This window comes from Phoenix dactylifera, chromosome 4 (assembly GCF_051530095.1).
Source record: "Phoenix dactylifera cultivar Ajwa chromosome 4, Ajwa_hap1_PhDact_Kaust_v1.1, whole genome shotgun sequence".
NCBI classification, from domain to species: Eukaryota; Viridiplantae; Streptophyta; class Magnoliopsida; order Arecales; family Arecaceae; genus Phoenix; species Phoenix dactylifera.
In genome coordinates, this window is record NC_143193.1 from 11,351,198 (window position 1) to 11,372,752 (window position 21,555).

Genomic DNA, 21,555 nt, shown 5'->3' on the forward strand with positions numbered 1-21,555 from the left:
AATTGGTCATAGCTACTCTTCTAAATGTACGCCTACTAGTTCTTTTGTAAGCAGGTTGTAGGTTTAATTGAACATATTCTTCAAAATTAAAAGATTCACATAAACTAAAAGGTAATTCATCCTTAACTATCCATTTTACAAGTGCTTTTCTTTGATTTTCATGATTATATGCAAAATTACCTACAAGTAATCCCCCTTGTATATTAAGGCTACTTTGAGTTTGAGCATGAGAATCATGCATCCTATGACTCTCTTGATGTCTTTTTAAATGCCCTGTTCCCCCACTACTACTACAACTATAAAGTTTGGCACATTTTTTACATTTAGCTTTCCAGACTCCCTCAACCATAACTCTATCAAATTCATTCCATACAGTACTAGTCCTCTTACGAGAAGAGGTTTGACCTTCACTCGGTTCACCAGTTCTAGAGGAACTAGGAACAGGGGGTTGGGGATTAGTTTCTTCTCCCTCAGAAACAGGAATGCCAAACTGACTTTCCTCAAAAGATGACATATCTATGATTAATTCAAAAAATAAAAACTAACCGCAAGGAGGAATTGAGTAGAGGGTCGGAGGGCAGAGGCAGAGCCGAGATTCCGAGCTTCCTCTTGTGCTCTCAACAGAAGCGACCTTCTCTTCTCAACAGGAACCTCCTCTTGTGTAGCACTTGAACAAACTAAAAATTAAATTGCTAGAAGAGCACTTTAGAGGAGAGAAATAATAGCAGTAGAGAAGGAGAGAATGAGAGGTTTGGTGTGGTGAGAATGAGAGAGGAATGGGCTATTTATAGAAGCCCAAAATTTTTTTTTTCCCAAAATACCCCTCCATTAAGCCGTTATTGGACTGTTGGGAGGGGTAAAATCAACTTTTTCCCGAAAATAGCCGTTGGAAACGGCTATTTTCCCTCCCCCTCTCCAGACGGGCCGTGCCAGGCACGGCCCGTCTGGAGCCGTTACGGGCCGTGCCAGGCACGGCCCGTTTAGAGACGTTGCGGGCCGTGCCTGGCACGGCCCGTTTGCGCCCGTTACGGGCCGTGCCTGGCACGGCCCGTGCCGTGCCGTGCCCGGCCCGGCCCACCAATAGAGGGGCTGGGGGCCGGGCCGGGCTGGCCTTCCGCGCCTCACGGGCCGTGCCAGGCACGGCCCGCTTCATAAGAGGGCCGTGCCAGGCACGGCCCGCTTAGAATTTGGGCCCGAGGGGCCTGGGCCGGGCCGGCCCGGCACGGCCCGTTGCGCAACTCTACTCTATAACAATATCATTGAAAACTCCTTTCAATGGGTCGGAACGATTCCAACTCTACTCATTAGGGTTTATCGATCATCAAGATAATCCCTATGAGTCCCACCATCTACTAGTGACACCTAGCAGCATGTAGTGGCTACCCAGCAGAATAGAATGATGAACCTCTAGGTGCAGTTATCATGTGATACAGTCCTTCTATCGTGGATCCCTACAGGACGGAGGTCATGGATAACTCGTCAAACCCCTTCGTCTGTCATATGTCAAGATTCATTCGACTTAAGTTCGAGAGCGAAGAACTCTTTCTCCACTGTGCAATCTGCCCCGGCCGAGGTCTTATGAACTCAGTCTTATAAATCACATAGGATCTCTCCTTATCTATCAAGATCGATAGATTCCTTGTAGATGCATACCCTACTCCTACAGTGAACCTACTGCAGCCAATCTACACTGCATGGACCCATATGGCTAGAGACCATGTATTTGTGCAGTCAAATTATAATAACCTCACTGTGAGTAGCCGAAGCATCGCAGGTCAAAGGACTAGTCACACTACTGCAACATCAAGCAAGTCACTGACGAGTGGATAGACATCCAAGTGACTTCTTGTGTTGGTCACGCTCAGTACCCTTGTCTCTAACAAGCACCTGCACTATTGCTTCAGTGTCGCCACACTGTGGACTCGAGTCTCGTCCATCCATAAGGAAAGCAATGTGTGCACTGATCGGATCGATCACCGTCCTTGTGATGATCCATTGATCAGGAGCATTCAGAAATTAATCACCAATGATGCATGGCTCAAATTCTTAACTCTTAAGAATACGCATCATCATCTTATTAATTCTTGGACGATTCATAGACACATAAATAATATGAATAGAAAGATGCCTTTATTTATTCAATAATAAATAGTCAAGTACAAAATTATGTCCCTAGAATTAATAATGTGTCAGCCAAAATTGGCTTCTAGGGCATACATCTAACAATCTCCCACTTGCACTAAAGCCAATCAGTCATATATCTGAGTCCCATCTTCTCAAGGTGGGCTTCAGTCTTTTGTTGACTTAACTGCTTAGTGAACGGGTCTGCCACATTGTCCGCGGAGTCTACTCTCTGCACCTCGATATACTTCTTCTCGACATAGTCGCGTATGAGGTGGAAGCGCCGCTCTATATGCTTGGACTCTGATAAGACCTTGGTTCCTTAGCAAGAGCTATGGCACCATTATTATCACAGTAGAGTGTTATGGCATCTGATGTCATTACATCCAATTCTGTAATGAATTTCTTGAACCAGAAGCCTTCCTTAGCAGCTTCAGAGGCGGCGATGTATTCAGCTTCCATAGTAGAGTCTGCAATGATCAGTTGTTTAGAACTCTTCCAATTCACCGTACCACCATTGCACAAGAACACATATCCAGATGTTGACTTCCTATCATCGACATCAGTCATGAAGTCTGAATCTGTGTACCCTTCTACCTTTAACTCCGATGATCCTCCAAAGACCAAGAATAAATCTTTAGTTCTTCTGAAGTACTTAAGAATATTCTTCACAGCTATCCAGTGTTCTTCACCTAGATTCGACTGATATCTGCTTGTGACACTCACAGCAAGGGCTATATCAGGTCGTGTACATAGCATGGCATACATAAGGCTCCCTATTGCTGATGCATATGGGATCTTGCTCATGCGTTGAATCTCTTCAGATGTGTTGGGGCACATCTTCTTGGAGACATGAATTCCATGTCTTAGGGGTAAGAGACCCCTTTTAGAGTTTTCCATGTTGAACCTTTTCAGCACTTCCTCTATATACATTTTCTGTGATAGGCCAAGCATCCTTTTAGATCTATCTCTATAGACCTTAATCCCCAAAATATAGGATGCTTCCCCAAGGTCTTTCATGGAGAACTCTTTTGACAACCAGACCTTGACCGAGGTTAGCATGGGAATATCATTCCCTATCAGGAGGATGTCGTCCATGTACAGTACGAGAAACATGACAGCACTCCCACTAACTTTTTTGTAAACACATGGTTCCTCTTCGTTTTTGATGAAATCAAACGTTTTGATTGCGTCATCGAAACGAGTGTTCCAACTCCGAGATGCTTGCTTTAGTCCATAGATGGACCTTTGCAGCTTGCAGACCTTGTGATCTCCATCACTGGAAGTGAAACCCAAAGGCTGTTCCATATAGATATCTTCATCAAGATATCCATTCAGGAAAGCAGTTTTCACATCCATCTGCCAGATTTCATAATCTTGAAATGCTGCAATGGCAAGCAATGTTCGGATGGATTTTAGCATGGCTACAGGTGAAAAGATCTCTTGATAGTCAATGCCTTCGCGTTGACTGTACCCTTTTGCCACTAGCCTTGCTTTATAGGTCTCTATCTCTCCATCCGAACCTATCTTTCTTTTGTAGATCCATTTGCATCCAATAGGTACAATACCTTCTGGTGGATCTACTAAGGTCCAGACTTGGTTGGAATGCATGGAGTCTAACTCTGACTTCATAGCTTCCAACCATTTCTCGGAATCAATATCAGATATCGCCTCGTCATAGATTTTGGGACCCTGTGTGTGATCCCTATCTCCCACTAGGAACATTTCTTTGATATCCTCTTCTAGTATACCTAAGTATCTATCGGGAGGATGGGAGACCCTACTAGATCTGCGAGGTGGTTGAGGGACATCATGTACTGGCTCTGTATGAATGGGTTCGATAGGATCCATGACTCGTTGCTTTTCAGAGACTTTCTCTTTAAGCTCAATTTTCCTCCCACTGCCTCTATCAAGGATAAACTGGTTTTCCAAGAAGATGGCATGACGGCTCACAAACACATTGTGATCCTCTGAGACGTAAAAATTGTATCCTAATGATTCTTTAGGATATCCTATAAAACGAGCACTTATGGTCCTAGCCTCTAGTTTGTTCGCTTGTAGTCTTTTGACGTGGGCCGGACATCCCCAAATCTTGAGATGACCAAGACTTGGTTTCTTACCATGCCATATCTCATACGGTGTGGTAGGAATGAATTTAGAGGGAACTCTATTCAATAGATATACTGCGGTAAGTAAGGCATCTCCCCAAAGAAATATAGATAAATCAGTGAAGCTTATCATGGACCTGACCATATCCAATAGAGTTCGATTCCTCCTCTCCGACACCCCATTGAGTTGAGGTGTACCCGGAGAAGTCCATTGTGAGACTATGCCATTGTCCTTGAGATAGTTCCGGAATTCTCCACTAAGGTATTCTCCTCCTCGATCTGATCGAAGAGCCTTAAGAGGTTTTCCAGTTTGTTTTTCTACTTCATTTCTGAACTCTTTGAACTTTTCAAAAGATTCAGATTTGTGTCTCATAAGATACACATACCCATACCGTGAATAATCATCGGTAAAGGTAATGAAGTACGAATAACGTCCCCTAGCTAGCACATCAAATGGGCCACATACATCTGTATGTACTAGGGTAAGTATTTCAGTGGTCCTCTCCCCATGTCCTACAAAGGGCAATCTAGCCATTTTTTCTTGAAGACAGGACTCGCAAACTAGATATGACTTGGAAGTCAATGTGCCGAGAAGCCCATCTTTATCCATTTTGTTCATTCTGTCCTCTCCAATATGGCCAAGCCTGAGGTGCCACAAATATTTTTGGTTTATCTCATCCCTGGATCTCTTGGATCCTTTGGCACTCACTTCTTTCTCAGACACATTTACAGATACATCCATATGCAAATGATAGAGACTGTCAATCATAAAACCACATGCGACTATTTTATTTCTGAAATAAATAGAACAGCAGTCTTTGTCAAATGTAAAAACATGACCTTCCTGTGCTAGACATGAAACAGAAATCAAATTTCTGCTAGCAGCAGGTACATAATAGCAGTCTCTAAGTAATAAACTAAAATCAGACGGTAGTCGCAGATGGTAGGTGCCCACAGCCACAATAGCAACTTTTGCCCCGTTGCCAACCCGAAGGGTTACCGCACCTTCCGCCAGCCTTCTACTTACCTTTAGACCCTGCATGGTAGTGCACAAATGAGCACTATAACAAGAATCTATAACCCAACTAGAAGTAGAAGAAACCGTTAGATTAGTTTCAATTATGAGCAAGTCTATACCTTCTGAAGGTGTGTCACCTTTCTTATTCTTCAGGCTCTCGAGGCATGAAGGACAGTTTCTCTTCCAATGGCCGTCGACATTGCAATGGAAATATTTTCCTTTGTCATTAGCCTTTTTCTTTTGAACTTCCTTCTTTGGTTTCTTGTCTTTTTTCTGCTTCTTAGCAGGCTTCTTTTTCTTCCAAGTAGATTTTCTCTTGGAACCAGAAGTCAACTCAGCAGCAAGGACATTGCCCCTTGAACCTTTCAAGGCTCTCTCAGCAGTTACCAACATATTTATCAGTTCAGTCTTAGTGCATTCAATCTTATTCATGTGGTAGTTTACTATAAACTGTCCAAATGAATCAGGTTGGGATTGAAGGATCAGATCTACTTGCAATTTCTTGTGCATGTTCATACCGAGCTTCTCAAGCTCCTCTAGGTCCTTGATCATAGTCAGACCGTGATCATGGACAGACTGCCCCTCGCGCATCTTTGCTTTGAAGAGCCTTTTTGACACTTCAAAACGAGTTGTGTGACTCTGCTCACCATACAACTCTTGCAGGTGTGCCAGTATGTCCCTAGCAGTCTTCATATTCTCATGCTGGCATTGGAGTTCATTGGACATGGATGCCATGATATAGCACTTGACCCTAATGTCATCGTTTGTCCACTTTTCATGCGTCGCATGCTAATCAGTAGTCGGACGTGCTGGTAATGTGGGGATGTCATTGTCGAGCACATAGCCTATTTTCTCGCAACTCAGAACAATTTTGAGATTTCTAAGCCAGTCTCTGTAATTGGTACCAGTCAATCGGTTGGTCTCAAGAATATGGGTCAAAGGATTTGAGGCTGACATTATGATCTGCAGAGAGTAAAGATTCTAGTTAGACTTTTGTACTTGATCCTTAATCTGTTCTAAGGACTTTTAGAACAAATGTACCTCCCACTATTTCTCGAATTCCTCACACTCCTCTGGTAGGAAAACGGAAATCCTACACGACTAGGGTTTCTAGTAGGTACTGCAGTCTCACCAATCTACATGGCACCTCACCTAACAGTTATTGGTGACACATAGATGGATGAGAGTATAACCCTTGTACAATGCTTCTCAAGCATGTTGCAGTGCAACTTGGTCTCTAAGCCATGAAGACCTCACCTAACAGTTATTGGTCCCATTTCTTAGTTAAGTCAGACCCACCGTATAACCATAGAAATAAAGTCGTCATTGGATCCTCACCTAACAGTTATTGGTGCCCAACCCCACCTTTACCCTACAACATCTCATGTATATAGAGAGGTCCAGCCCCCCGATGCAACTTGACTACTGTATCCAGCCGAGACAAATCAACATCAGAAAGACCTTAGCAGCTCTACTACCGTGGAATACCTATTGACTTAATATTGGTTAATCTGGTCTTAGTGTTTGCAAGTTGAGCTCTTCATAAGAGGTAATCGAACAATTGGCCAGGTAAGCAGGTGGGAGGCTCCCCTTACTCAGAGAGTAAGGTCCTAATTAAGTAACCACCTTTCATGCTTTCCTAGACACCAATTAGATCAATTAATCTAATATGACTCGCTCATGTTGGTTCACTCTCGACTTGATTGAGGAGGTTTTAATTTAGGTCTCAATTGGGTTTGTTACATCACATGTAAACCTATCTACCCTGCTCTCCTTCACGTCACATGCAAACGACACATCACAGGCAGTTATAATCACAGCATCAAATAAAGCTAAACTTTAAATAGGTGATGATCATGGATTCTAATTAGGTTGTATTACAAGCACATGCACGTCAATCGATCAATTGGTCTTCAACTCTTGAATTGGTTTCTGTTGCTGGGGGTCCAAACCGAGAACAATTGGCACAGCGGTATGAACGGGGTTCCCTTGGAATTACTTCGGTTGCGCTCCACCTTCCGCCGGGAAACCTGCAAGCAAGCCTCGCACCACCACCGGGGTAGTGGGGGCCCTCCGACGATCAAGTTAGGGGAGATCGAAGGAGAAGAAGAGGTAGCAGGTAAGATAATACTCTGGAAAATCTTGCTTACCCTCCCCTTCCCCCCCAGCCGCATATATATCAGGCTGGGGGGTTTTTCTGGGGATTGGTCATCGTGTGGCACGATGGGGTTGCCACTGACATGGTCGTTACAGGGCGTCGTGGGGCAGCGCTGGGTACGGCCATGGCAGGGCGTAGTGGAGCTCCGCTTTGTACGGCTGTTACAGGGGATCGTGGGGCAGTGCCGGATACGGCCGTTGCAGGGAGTAGTGGAGCAGGGGGCCGCGGCGTGCCTCAGGAGAAAAGTCTGTTGTTGTCAAGAGATTGCCGACTTGGGGGCAGCCGTAGTCTTCCTGGGCGCGCGTGCCGGTCACGTGGGGCATGGTGGCTAAGTTCCCCCGTAACAGTAGCCCCCCACTTCCGAGCCTGGAACCAGGAGGGGAACGGGTGAAGGGAGTGACGCTTCGAGATTGCCGCCATCCCTCGGAAAGGCGCGCGCGCTCCGAGCTCCCCACCTTCTTTATGGCGTATGGTGGTTGTCGCTGATCTGGCGGTCTGCGGATTTCGGCGGACATCCTTCCTTAATGGCGTCGATTCGCCTTTGGGGCGCGAACGATCCTTCGGCAGCTAGGCGTCCTCTGGCGTCACTGAGGCGTCACCCGCCTTTCCGCCTATTTAACCGGGGGCCCTCCCCCGTCCGCCTTTCTTTTCACAGGCATCCTCGAGTTTCTCCCTTGTGCTGCTGCCGTTGCCGTCGGACTGTTCGTTCGCTCCTCCTTTGACGCTCTCGGAGCCGTTCTCCCTTCCTTCGCGGACGTGCTCGCCGTTCCAGACCCAGGGGTTCCTCCAAGCTGACTCTCTGTACTTTTCTTTGTTCTTTTCTTTGTATGTTGGCGTTTTGCCATGTTGTATGGGTCTCGGCCCTGATGCAACGAAAGTTAATGCAAACAAAGTGTTTCCTCATTTCACTTTCGTCCTTCCTCTTTTTAACTCCTGGTAGCATCTCGCCGACTCCTGACTCTTGAAGTTCCTCCGGTGCTAGGCCAGGCATCCGAGGGTTAGGCCTCAGGAAATTCTTCCGGCGCTAGGCCAGGCATCCGAGGGTTAGGCCTCAGGGAATTCTTCCGGCGCTAGGCCAGGCATCCGAGGGTTAGGCCTCAGGAAATTCTTCCGGCGCTAGGCCAGGCATCCGAGGGTTAGGCCTCAGGAAATTCTTCCGGCGCTAGGCCAGGCATCCGAGGGTTAGGCCTCAGGAAATTCTTCCGGCGCTAGGCCAGGCATCCGAGGGTTAGGCCTCAGGGAATTCTTCCGGCGCTAGGCCAGGCATCCGAGGGTTAGGCCTCAGGGAATTCTTCCGGCGTTAGGCCAGGCATCCGAGGGTTAGGCCTCAGAAAATTCTTCCGGCGCTAGGCCAGGCATCCGAGGGTTAGGCCTCAGGAAATTCTTCCGGCGCTAGGCCAGGCATCCGAGGGTTAGGCCTCAGGAAATTCTTCCGCTGGTCGGCCAAGGCTGGCGCAAGCCGAGGCGACCGGTCGGGGCTTCAGGCTAGTCTGCTCCCGGGATGATCATCGGGTTAGCCTAGCATCCGAGGGTCGAGCCTCGGGGAATTCCGCTCGTTGGTCGGCCAAGGCTGGCGCAAGCCGAGGCGACCGGTCGGGGCTTCAGGCTAGTCTGCTCCCGGGATGATCATCGGGTTAGCCTGGCATCCGAGGGCCGAGCCTCGGGGAATTCCGCTCGTTGGTCGGCCAAGACTGGCGCAAGCCGAGGCGACCGGTCGGGGCTTCAGGCTAGTCTGCTCCCGGGATGATCATCGGGTTAGCCTGGCATCCGAGGGCCGAGCCTCGGGGAATTCCGCTCGTTGGTCGGCCAAGGCTGGCGCAAGCCGAGGCGACCGGTCGGGGCTTCAGGCTAGTCTGCTCCCGGGATGATCATCGGGTTAGCCTGGCATCCGAGGGCCGAGCCTCGGGGAATTCCGCTCGTTGGTCGGCCAAGGCTGGCGCAAGCCGAGGCGACCGGTCAGGGCTTCAGGCTAGTCTGCTCCCGGGATGATCATCGGGTTAGCCTGGCATCCGAGGGCCGAGCCTCGGGGAATTCCGCTCGTTGGTCGGCCAAGGCTGGCGCAAGCCGAGGCGACCGGTCGGGGCTTCAGGCTAGTCTGCTCCCGGGATGATCATCGGGTTAGCCTGGCATCCGAGGGCCGAGCCTCGGAGAATTCCGCTCGTTGGTCGGCCAAGGCTGGCGCAAGCCGAGGCGACCGGTCGGGGCTTCAGGCTAGTCTGCTCCCGGGATGATCATCGGGTTAGCCTGGCATCCGAGGGCCGAGCCTCGGGGAATTCCGCTCGTTGGTCGGCCAAGGCTGGCGCAAGCCAAGGCGACCGGTCGGGGCTTCAGGCTAGTCTGCTCCCGGGATGATCATCGGGTTAGCCTGGCATCCGAGGGCCGAGCCTCGGAGAATTCCGCTCGTTGGTCGCGCGCCTATCACTTGCCGCTCGACGGGGTTTCTCCGTGGCCAGCTGCGATCGTGTTTCTCCTCCTCTCGAAGCGTCGCCTGGGAAACACCAGAAGGCCATTAAATGCTAATTGAGGCGTTACCTGGAAAATCGGACCGGCCAGTTGCTGCTTGCGAGGAGTGCCAGTTAAGCGGCCGCGATACGCGCGTTCTTCGAGGCGGATGCGGCCTGGGCGCATGCGGAGATACGGGGGCCGCGGGATACACGCCGTCCGGAGTGTCCTGCACGAAGAATACAATTAAGGAGAACGACGCTTAGGAGATCGTGGGGGGATAAGCCTTAATATCGGGCCACCCTCCGCTGATACATCGCCATCCGGACCTGCGCCATTTCCCTCGCTTCTTCCAAGAGGTCCAGGTTCCCTCGGAGTTGCTCCGAATTGGCCTCGGGTCGGTGCGCGGCCACCCGGGGCGAGGGGAGTCCGAGCTCCACGGGGACAACCGCTTCCGTACCATAGGTTAGGCTGAAAGGCGTCTCTCCGGTAGGGGTCCGATGCGTGGTCCGATACGCCCAAAGGACGTTCTCGAATTCTTCGACCTAAGGTTGCCTCGTCCGACCGATTCGCGCCTTAATTCTTTGGAGGATTGTCCGATTTGTCACCTCGGCCTCGCCGTTGGTTTGGGGATGTGACACAGATGTGAACCGATGCTCGATCCCGAACTCCTCGCAGAAGTCACGGAAATGCTTGTTGTCGAACTGTCGACCATTATCCGAGATGAGGACCCGGGGTACCCCAAATCGGACAATGATGTTTTTCTTCACGAACTTCTGGACTTGCGCCTCCGTGATAGTGGCCAGCAGCTCTGCCTCCACCCACTTGGTGAAGTAGTCGATTGCAACAATCAAGAATTTCCGCTGGGCGGAAGCGACGGGGAATGGTTCGAGGATATCCATTCCCCATTGTGCGAAGGGCCCGGGTGCGGTGATTGGTGCCAAGGGGACAGAAGGGACTCTCTGGACGTCGCATTTCCGTACGTGACCCTTTGAGTCCTCCAACAAGGTAGGCCAATAATAGCCTTGCCTCATGATCTTGTGCGCCAAGGACCTAGCCCCCGAGTGCGATCCGCAGACGCCCTCGTGGACTTCGCCGAGGACGTAGGCCGCCTCCGAGGGACGGAGGCACCTTAAGAGGGGGGCGGTAAACGAGGTCCGATACAGCCTCCCTTCATAGAGTACGTAGTGGGCGGACTTCCTGACAAGTCGCCGAGCTTGATCTCCGTCTTCAGGGAGGATCCCTTCGGCGAGGTAGGCGACGAGCGGGTCCATCCAAGACGGCTCCGGATCAATCGCCATCACCGCTCCAGCCTCGCCGATGCTCGGGGCATCCAGGGTCTCCAGGTAGATTGCCCTCGACAAGTTGTGCGCCTCTGCGCCCACCAAGCGGGACAACCTGTCGGCCCTGGCATTTTCGCTTCTGGGGACCTGTTGGAGGTCGACACTGCCGAGGTCGGGAATGAGTGCTTGCACCTTCCGGACGTAGTTCTGCATGGTCGGGCTCCGGGCCTCGAACTCCCCACGGACCTGCCCGACCACTAGCTGGGAGTCGGTGAAAACCTTCAAACGCTCCCCGGTGAGTTTGAGTCCCGCGACTAGGGCCTCGTACTCCGCCTCGTTGTTGGTCACTGGAAATCCAAACCTCAAGGCATACTCGGCTAACACTCCATCAGGACTGGTAAGGACCAGCCCGCCTCCTCCACCCTCGGGGTTCGACGACCCATCGATGTGAAGCGTCCAGGTCGGGAGGTCGGGAGGTCGAGGCTGGGCGTTTCCGACGGTCTAGGCTCCGCCTCCTGCACCGTGCACTCAGCGAGGAAGTCCGCGAGCACCTGGGCCTTGATGGCGGGTCGAGGCTGGTAGCGGATGTCGAACTCACCGAGTTCTACTGCCCACTTCACCAGCCGTCCCGCATTCTCGGGGTTGCTGAGGATCTGTCGTAGTGGTTGATCAGTTAAGAGGGTGACAGAATGGGCCTGGAAATAGGGGCGGAGCCTCCTGGTCGCGGTCAGCAGCGCGAAGGCGATCTTTTCAGCCTTCGTATACCGCGTCTCGGCATCCCGTAGGACCCGGCTGATGTAGTACACGGGCTTCTGGAGCTTTGCCTCTTCCCGAACCAGCACCGCACTGACCGCGGTTGGGGAGACCGCCAGATAGAGGTAGAGCATCTCCCCTTCTTGCGGCTTGGACAGCAGGGGAGGAGACGCCAGGTATTCCTTGAGCTGGTCGAATGCTGCTTGACATTCGGCCGTCCAGAGGAAGTCTTTCGGGCGTTTTAACACTTTGAAGAATGGTTGGCAGCGTTCGGCCGATTTTGCCACAAATCGTCCGAGCGCGGCGACCCTTCCAGCGAGCTCCTGAACCTCCTTCACTTTGGTCGGAGGGGACATACCTTGGATGGCCTTGATTTTATCCGGGTTGGCTTCGATACCCCGCTGGTTGACAATGAAACCGAGGAACCTCCCGGCCGAAGCGCCAAAGGCGCACTTCGCTGGGTTCAGCTTCATGCGAAACTTCCGCAAGGTGGTGAAAGTCTCCTCCAGATCCACGATGTGCTGGTCTGCCTGGCGGCTCTTCACCAGCATATCGTCCACGTACACCTCCATGTTCCGGCCGATTTGCTCTTTGAAGATTTTGTTGACGAGGCGCTGGTAAGTGGCGCCAGCATTCTTCAGACCGAAGGGCATTACCTTGTAGCAGTACAGCCCCCGGTCTGTTATAAAGGCAGTTTTCTCCTCGTCCTGTGGGGCCATCATTATCTTGTTGTAACCGGAGAAGGCGTCCATGAAAGACAGCAGCTGATATCCGGAAGTCGCGTCGACCAGTTGGTCTATCCGCGGAAGCGGAAGGCTATCCTTAGGGCACGCCTTGTTCAGGTCGGTATAGTCGACGCACATCCTCCACTTCCCGCTCGCCTTCCGGACAAGTACGACATTTGCCAGCCACTCGGGGTAACTCACCTCCCTTATGAATCCTGCCTCCAAGAGCTTATCTACCTCCTGGTCGACCACCCGGATCCGATCCGGGGCACAGTGTCTCTTCTTCTGCTTCACTGGCCGGTGGGTCGGGTCGACGTTGAGGGCGTGAGAAATGACCTCCGGGTCGATCCCAGGTACATCGGCCGCCGACCAGGCAAATACATCGGCATTGGCTCGGAGGAATTCCACCAACCGGGCCCGAGCTCCCGGGTCGAGATTGGCGCCGACCCGGACCGCCCGGTCCCGGCGGCCTTCCTCGAGGGGAACTTCGACCACACCCTCGGCCGGCTCCCCCTGCCGCAAGGCCACCTCGTCTCTGGCATCAAGGGACTCGACGCTTAGGGCTTCTGCGGGCTTCTTCCCTTTGTGGGTCGCTAGGAAACATTGCCGTGCGGTCGGTTGGTCACCTCGGACCTCCCCGATCCCGGCCGTCGTGGGGAACCGCATGAGCAAGTGGTACGTGGAGACCACCGCGCGAAGGGCGTTCAGCCCGGGTCATCCGAGGATAGCGTTGTAGGCCGAGGGAACACGGACGACCAAGAACCCGAGTCGCACCGTGGCTTCTGCGGGTGCGACGCCCGCAGTCACAGGCAGCTCAACAACATCTTCCACCGGGACAGCGTCACCGGTGAATCCTATGAGGGGGGTGGATATTTTGTGCAACAATTGTCTGGACAAGCCCAGCTTTTGGAAGGCCTCGTAAAACAAGATATCAGCTGAGCTTCCACTATCCACAAGAACACGCCTTACATCATAGTTTGCCATAGTGAGGGAGATCACCATGGCGTCATCGTGGGGGGGTCTGAACCCCCTTTACGTCCTCATCACAAAAGGTGATTACATTGCCGACCCTCTGCCTCTTTGCGACGGCCGCACCTGACGCCTCCGTCGAGCCCCCTGCGTTCCTCACGGGCCGGGGGCAGCCCCCAGTGATAGTGTGGATCACGCCCGCAACGGGTCGATTCTGCTCCCGAGGCTCCGGAGGAGCCGGGTCAGCCGGACGCGGGTCTGCGGGGGGACGTCGGTCGCTCACATATCGACCGAGACGCCCCCGGCGGATGAGAGCCTCGATCTCGTCCCGAAGCTGGAAGCAGTCTTCTGTGTCGTGGCCGTGGTCTCGGTGGTACTCATAGTACGCCCGGGAGGGCCTCTTCCCAGGGATCTTCCGCATCTGTCTCGGGGCCGGGAGGTCCTCCCGCCCCTTGATCTCCATAAGGATCTGGGCCCGGGGAGTCAGGAGAGGGGTGTACCGGTTGAAACGTCGGGGCGGAGAACGAGGGCGTGGGGCGCCGTGGTTCTTCGTCGGCGACGGGCTTCTGTGCCGACGCTGGGGCGTCGGGCTCCTCCTCTGGCGTGCCTCTTTCTGCCTTTTCTTCCCAAGCTTTGGAGGGATCTCGGCGGCCTCCTTGCTCCGGTGGGCGGCCGCCTCCTCGGCGTCCGCATACTGGTTCGCCCGGGACAACAGCTCTGGGAAGCTCCGCGGCAGGCGTTTGTCCAGGGAGAAGGTGAGTCTGCCCTTCCGGAACCCACGCTTCAGGGCTGAAAGAGCTACCTCCTGACTCAGGTTCCGGACCTCCAGCGTAACCCTGTTGAATCGGGTAAGATAATCCCGCAGGCTTTCTCCCTCGTTTTGCCGGACATCAAAGAGGGAGTCGGAGACCAGTCGCCGCCGGCTACTGACGGCGAAATGAGTGACGAAGAGGCGAGTGAACTGGTCGAAGGACCGGATTGAGTCAGCCTCCAGCCCGGCGAACCACGCCCTCGCCGGGCCACGGAGGGTTGCCGGAAAAGCCTTGCAGAGAAGGGGATCTGATGCTCCGTGGAGGAGCATAAGGGTCCTGAAACTCTCGACGTGATCCCGCGGGTCCGCCGCCCCGTCATAGGGCTCGATCGCCGGCATTTTGAACCCCGACGGATTCGGGGTCCGCAGGATCCTCGAGGCGAGCGCCGGCTGGGAGGAGATCTCTAAGTCGGCGAAGGGATCTTTGGAATGGCCCTTCAGGACCTGGAGTTGTCGGTGGAGATCATCCACCCGCCGGTCCAGGGAGCGCGACCGGTGGGTGGGAGACAAGGAGCGGCGAGAGGGGGACCGACTGGAGCGCGGGTTCCTCGAGGACTTGGGGGTCTGGGAACGCGCCCGGGCCCGCCTCTCGGACCCCGCGCAGCTCCGGTGGGAAGGTCTCGGCAGAATGGAGCGTGCTCGAGAATCCTCCTCGCGCCGGCGCTCCTCCCCATGGGAGAGGAAGGAGCGCGGGTTGAGGAGGACAGGCGAATGCTCAGGCGGCGGCTCCTGAACCCGCTGCGGCGCCCGGGACATCGCACCCTGCAGATTCTGCACCGCCTCCGCGAGGGTGCGAACCTGCTGGGTTAGCTGGTCGAACTGGGTGGCTTCGACCGTCTGAGCGGGCGGTGGGGAGGTGGAGTGTTGCTGAGAGTGTGTTGGAGATGCAGCGGCCCTCCGGCCAGAGGCGCGAGAGGCCCCGCGACCGGAAGCATTGGAAGCTCCACGACCACCTCGCCGTGCCATTACGATCGCTCTGAGATCCGGTGCCCTCCTTCTAGCGCCAACTGTTGCTGGGGGTCCAAACCGAGAACGATTGGCACAGCGGTATGAACGGGGTTTCCTTGGAATTACTTCGGTTGCGCTCCACCTTCCGCCGGGAAACCTGCAAGCAAGCCTCGCACCACCACCGGGGTAGTGGGGGCCCTCCGACGATCAAGTTAGGGGAGATCGAAGGAGAAGAAGAGGTAGCAGGTAAGATAATACTCTGGAAAATCTTGCTTACCCTCCCCTTCCCCCCCAGCCGCATGTATATCAGGCTGGGGGGTTTTTCTGGGGATTGGTCATCGTGTGGCACGATGGGGTTGCCACTGACATGGTCGTTACAGGGCGTCGTGGGGTAGCGCTGGGTACGGCTATGGCAGGGCGTAGTGGAGCTCCGCTTTGTACGGCTGTTACAGGGGATCGTGGGGCAGCGCCGGATACGGCCGTTGCAGGGAGTAGTGGAGCAGGGGGCCGCGACGTGCCTCAGGGGAACAGTCTGTTGTTGTCAAGAGATTGCCGACTTGGGGTCGGATTGCTGGATCAAGGGGCACCCGACTCGGGGTCGGGCTGCGGAGCCGAAGATATCCGACCCGAGGTCGGATTGCTGGATCAAGGGGCACCCGACTCGGGGTCGGGCTGCGGAGCCGAAGATATCCGACCCGAGGTCGGATTGCTGGATCAAGGGGCAGCCGTAGTCTTCCTGGGCGCGCGTGCCGGTCACGTGGGGCATGGTGGCTAAGTTCCCCCGTAACAGTTTCAAGCCTCCTTGATTCGATCCTTGATCAACTCTTGATCCCATCGCCATCAACCGCTTAGATCGCCGTTCATCTAATGCCTTGTCTTCAACTTGATCGTTGACGTACATCACATCACAGAAATACAACTAGATGCAAAATAAAAATAATAATAAATTACATCCCCTTTTAGGAGGCACGCAGGCCTTTCAAAATATCAAATAAGACGCATGCAAGCATCTGAAAAATTACATGACATTACAGATCACATCGCAGGTCATTACATTTGATACTAAAAGGGTTTGAATCCTATGATAATCACCACATGCAGCAATTATAATTTTCAGATCTGAAATCTAATTGATTATCTCATGACATAGGTTGCTGATCATGCTAATCATGATTCTAAACTTTATAATCCCATTAACAATGCAATTAGAATCATCTTTTTATCACATAAAAATCAGCATGCAAAAATCAGCACCCTAGAAAAAATCTGCATGCAGAAAATTTTCAGCATGCATAACCATTTAAATTTCAGATCTAATAAGCCTATTAATAATTAATCCTTACCTTAATCTACGATGCCTAGGCTCTGATACCACTGTTGGAAACCCGCCCATGCCGCAGAAAATTAAAAAAAAATTCAGATGCAGCGGAAGAGGCATGCGCAGGATCAACCGTTCATCGCATGAACGTTGTTTAAAAACCGTTCGTAGATAGATAAGGATTAAAAACTTTTAAATAACATTAGAGGATCAGATCTTCACCTTGTGCGGGTAGATGATCACCGCAAACTGATGATCGTGGTTTTTGGATGAAGGTTCGCTTGAAGCCGTTCAAGTGCCCGGCCTCTACGGGTATCCACACGAAGCAGAAACCGATCCAAACGTTCCAATCTCCCCGGGGTGCTAGCTCCCTTGCAGAGATATGTTTTTGATGGCTGATCACCTCCCTTTCAATCAACTCTTGATTGTGCTTGGGAGGAGGAAGAAGAAGGAGGGATCTTGAAGAAGAATCAAAGCACCTTGCAACCCTTTTCTTTCCCCTACGTTGGATGAAGCAAAGGAGGAGGGAGGAGGCTGCCGCCAAGCTTTCTTCTTCTCACCTTTTTGCTGATGGCAGCTGAAACCAAGAGGGGAGAAGGGTGGCCACGAGTTGGAGAGGAAGAGGGCTTCACATATCATTAGGGCACCTCCTTTCAAAGCTTTTTAAAGGCATCTAGGGCCCCTATTTGGTTTAGTCCAAATCATGAATCAACTGGGTTCAATCTATGCTAGTCCTAATCCAATTAGAACTTGAATGAACCATGACTCAATTGAACTCTTCAATCCTAATCTAATTAGGAGTCATCTTGATTCATTGGATTAATAATTAATTGGGACTTAAGAAATCCTAATCCAATTAGGACTCTAATTTGAATTCGAAGTCCTAATCCGATTAGGACTCTAGGAATCCTACTCCAAGTAGGAATCCAAATTTAATTCAAAACTCCTAATCTAATTAGAATTATAGGAATCCTACTCCAAGTAGGAATCCCAATCCTACTCCAAATAGGATTCCCAGTCCAAGTAGGAATCCCAGTCCAAGTAGAATTTCTAGTCCTAATCCAATTTGGACTCTACGAATCCTACTCCAAGTAGGACTCTTGTTTTAAGTCCAATTAATCAATTCCCTTTGTTCCTTCTTCAACTTTTTATCAATCGAATTGATTACTTGTGATTCCTAATCACGATTCAACCATCGGATCGGTCAATGCCTCTAGTGTGTGTGACCCCATAGGTTCTACTCTGACTGGTAGTGAGATATATTGTGATCTCTATCACAATATCATTGAAAACTCCTTTTAATGGGTCGGAACGATTCCAACTCTACTCATTAGGGTTTATCGATCATCAAGATAATTCCTATGAGTCCCACCATCCACTAGTGACACCTAGCAGCATGTAGTGGCTACCCAGCCGAATAGAATTATGAACCTCTAGGTGCAGTTATCATGTGATACAGTCCTTCTATCGTGGATCCCTACAGGACGGAGGTCATGGATAACTCGTCAAACCCCTTCGTCTGTCATATGTCAAAATTAATTCGACTTAAGTTCGAGAGCGAAGAACTCTTTCTCCACTGTGCAATCTGTCCCGGCCGAGGTCTTACGAACTCTGTCTTATAAATCACATAGGATCTCTCCTTATCTATCAAGGTCGATAGATTCCTTGTAGATGCATACCCTACTCCTATAGTGAACCTACTGCAGCCAATCTACACTGCATGGACCCATATGGCTAGAGATCATGTATTTGTGCAGTCAAACTACAATAACCTCACTGTGAGTAGCCGAAGCATCGCAGGTCAAAGGACTAGTCACACTACTGCAACATCAAGCAAGTCACTGACGAGTGGATAGACATCCAAGTGACTTCTTGTGTTGGTCACGCTCAGTACCCTTGTTCTCTAACAAGCATCTGCACTATTAATTCAGTGTCGCTACACTGTGGACTCGAGTCTCGTCCATCCATAAGGAAAGCAATGTGTACACTGATCGGATCGATTATCGTTCTTGTGATGATCCATTGATCATGAGCATTCAGAAATTAATCACCAATGTGCATGGCTCAAATTCTTAACTCTTAAGAATACGCATCATCATCTTATTAATTCTTGGATGATTCATAGACACATAAATAATATGAATAGAAAGATGCCTTTATTTATTCAATAATAAATAGTCAAGTACAAAATTATGTCCCTAGAATTAATAATGTGTCAGCCAAAATTGGCTTCTAGGGCATACATCTAACAGACACCTCACTGGTTTACGATTAGGGATCCTGGAATCAAGAAAGCCGGAATCACTTGGGGGGCTGACTGACAGAGAAACTCATTAACAAAAAAGTGAAAGAGAAAACAGTGCCCTAGATTGCTCACGGGTCCCCCTTTTAACAGTGGGGTCCCGTCGTTGGGTCGACCGTAGATTTTTCGTGGGTCGACTCAACGTTAGGTCACCCCATTCTGGGTTAGGTCGACCCTAGTTTAGAAATTTTTCTTTCTCTTTCTTTTTCCTTTTAAAAATTTTTCTTTCTTCTAATTCTTACAAATTCTTACTAGGACAATGATACTGTAGGGATCCACGATAGTAGGACTGTATCACACGATAACTGCACCTAGAAATTCATCATTCTATTCTACTGGGTAGCCACTACATGCTGCTAGGTGTCACTGATGGATAGTGGGACTCACAGGGATTATCTTGATGATCGATAAACCCTAATGAGTAGAGTTGGAATCGTTCCAATCCATTGAAAAGAGTTTTCAATGATATTATGATAGAGATCATAATATATCTCACTACCAGTCAGAATAGAACCTATAGGGTCACACACACTAGAAGTATTGACCGATCCGATGGTTGAATCGTGATTAGGAATCACAAGTAATCAATTCGATTGATATTCAGTTGAAGAAGGAACAAAGGGAATTAATTAATTGGACTTAAACACAATCCTACTTCGAGTAGGATTCCTAGAGTCCTAATTGGATTACGACTGGGAATCCTAGTTGGAGTAGGACTGGAATTTCTGCTTGGAATAGGATTCCTACAATCCTAATGAGATTAAGAGTTTTGAATTAAAATTAGATTCCTACTTGGAGTAGGATTCCTAGAGTCCTAATCGGATTAGGACTTCGGATTCAAATTAGAGTCCTAATTGGATTAGGACTAAAATTAAATAAGTCCTAATTGGATTAGGGTTTCTTAAGTCCTAATTAATTATTAATCTCATGAATCAACATGACTCCTAATTGGTTTAGGATTGAAGAGTTCAATTGAAGTCATGGTTCATTCAAGTTCTAATTGGATTAGAACTAGCATAAATTGAACCCGATTGATTCATGATTTGGTTAAACCCTAATTAGATTAGGACTAAACCAAATAGGGGCCACCTAATCCTCCTTAGAGGAGGACTAGGGCAACATGAGAGGGAGGGGCTCACGCCCCTCCTCCTTTGATTCTTTGGTGCGGCAACACAAGAGGGGCCGGCGCCCCTCTTGGTAATGGATCAAGGGCTCCTAATTTGTAGGAGCCCTAGATGCTATTTAAAAAGAAGTTTTTTTTGGAGGCTGACCTAATAGATGAAGCCCTCTTCCTCTTGTGCCGTGGCCACCCTCTCCCCTTCCCTTGTTTCAGCCGCAAGCAAGAAGAAAGGAAAAAGGAAGCTTGGCGGCCTCCTCCCTCCTCCTTTGCTTCATCCAACGCAAGGGAAAGACTAGGGCAGCAAGATGCTTTGATTCTTCTTCATCATCCCTTCTTCTTCTTCCTCCTCTCAAGCACAATCAAGGGTTGATTGAAAGAGAGGAGATCAGCCATCAAAACATATCTCTGCAAGGGAGCTAGCACCCCGGGGAGATTAGAGCGTTTGGATTGGTCCTCTTCTTCGTGTGGATACCCGTAGAGGCCGGACACTTGAACGGCTTCAAGCGAACCATCATCTTAAACCACGAACTTCAGTTTGCGGTGATCATCTACCCGCACAAGGTGAAGATCTGATCTTCTAAATGTTTTAAAAGTTTTTTAATCCTTATCTATCTACGAACGGTTTTTGAACAACGTTCATGCGATGAACGGTTGATCCCGCGCATGCCTCTTCCGCTGCATCTGAATTTTTTAAATTTCAGCGGCATGATCGGGGTTTTCTAACAGTGGTATCAGAGCCTAGGCTTCGTAGATTAATGTAAGGATTAATTATTAGTAGGCTTATTAGATCTGAAAATTGAAAGATTATGCATGCTGAAAATTTTCTGCATGCAGATTTTTTCTAGGGTGCTGATTTTTGCATGCTGATTTTTATGTGATAAGATGATGATTCTAATTGCATTGTTAATGAGATTACTAAGTTTGGAATCATGATTAGCATGATCAGCAACCTATGTCATGAGATAATCAGTTAGTTTTCAGATCTAAAATTATAATTGCTGCATGTGGTGATGATCATATGATTCAAACCCTTTTGGTATCAAATGTAATGACCTGCGATGCGATCTGTGATGTCATGTAATTTTTCATATGCTTGCATGCATCTTATTTGATGTTTTGAGAGGCCTGCGTGCCTCCTAAAAGGAGATGTAATTTATTATTTTTTTTTATTTTACATCTGGTTGTATTTCTGTGATGTGATGTACGTCAACGATCAAGTTGAAGACAAGGCATGAGATGAACAGGTGATCAAAGCGGTTGATGGCGATTGGATCAAGAGTTGATCAAGGATCGAATCAAGGAGGCTTGGAACCAATTCAAGAGTTGAAGACCAGTTGATCGATTGACGTGCATGTGCTTGTAATATGACCTAACTAGAATCCATGATCATCAACTATTTAAAGTTTAGCTTTAATTATTGCTGCGATTATAATTGCCTGCAATGTGCCGTTTACATGTGATGTGAATGAGAGTCGGGTA